The 200-nt window shown below is 58.5% G+C and overlaps 1 protein-coding gene across 16 annotated transcripts in view; it reads right to left on the bottom strand.

The window, feature by feature from the left end:
• Positions 1–200, bottom strand: part of LOC107656381 (pleckstrin homology domain-containing family A member 5-like) — a 146,377-nt gene that overhangs the window by 39,718 nt on the left and 106,459 nt on the right. The gene's annotated exons all lie outside the window — the stretch shown is intronic.

The raw sequence follows: 200 nt of genomic DNA, 5'->3' as shown, positions 1-200 counted from the left end.
CTCGTCCGGACTGCGGGTCCGGCAGCTCACGACTCTGGCGGCACGTGAGTCCCTCTACGCACCCCTCCTGGACCCACGAGGACACCAGCGAGCATGCACGGGGAAGAGACCGGTCTCCGTTTTGTACCATTTTGATTAGCCGTCGTACCTACAATGACTGTGCACTGTGTAAACAATGAGTGACGTATACGCGCGAGAGA

The sequence above is a fragment of the Sinocyclocheilus anshuiensis genome, unplaced genomic scaffold (assembly GCF_001515605.1).
Source record: "Sinocyclocheilus anshuiensis isolate Anshui unplaced genomic scaffold, SAMN03320099.WGS_v1.1 scaffold183, whole genome shotgun sequence".
Lineage (NCBI taxonomy): Eukaryota > Metazoa > Chordata > Actinopteri > Cypriniformes > Cyprinidae > Sinocyclocheilus > Sinocyclocheilus anshuiensis.
The sequence above is the reverse complement of the archived record's forward strand: the minus strand, read 5'-3'. Positions and strand labels throughout refer to the sequence as shown.